The following is a 438-nucleotide window of genomic DNA, read 5'->3' as shown; positions in this document are numbered from 1 at the left end:
CGGCTCTCCAGCTCTCTGCGGAGTTAATGATTTAGTTTCTGAGTCACTAAGCACATACTGGGGCAGTCTGTTAGGGCACATACCTGTGACAAACAGCTGAGGCTCTGGAAATAGCTTCCCTTGGATCTCTGTCCCTCCTGGCCAGGTAGCCTGGGCACGATTTATGTTCTAGAACTTGGTGCAGCCCCCTCGGGTCTCACGTCGCTGGCCATCCTGGGAATCTGGACAGAGGAGGCTGTGCTGATAGGCATTGGTGGGTTGTCCTGGGTCAGATGGCCGCTTGTCTCCTAGCAGAGGACACGGCACAGTTTCCTGTGTGTGGCAATTCCTGCCCTGCTGTGAGGACTTAGCGGAGCCATCAGGACTGTTTCTGTTTTTTGTTTTTGTTTTTTTGTTTTTCGAGACAGGGTTTCTCCGTGTAGCCCTGGCTGTCCTGGA

This window comes from Mus pahari, chromosome 3 (genome assembly GCF_900095145.1).
Source record: "Mus pahari chromosome 3, PAHARI_EIJ_v1.1, whole genome shotgun sequence".
Taxonomy (NCBI): Eukaryota; Metazoa; Chordata; class Mammalia; order Rodentia; family Muridae; genus Mus; species Mus pahari.
This window is presented reverse-complemented; position numbering follows the sequence as displayed.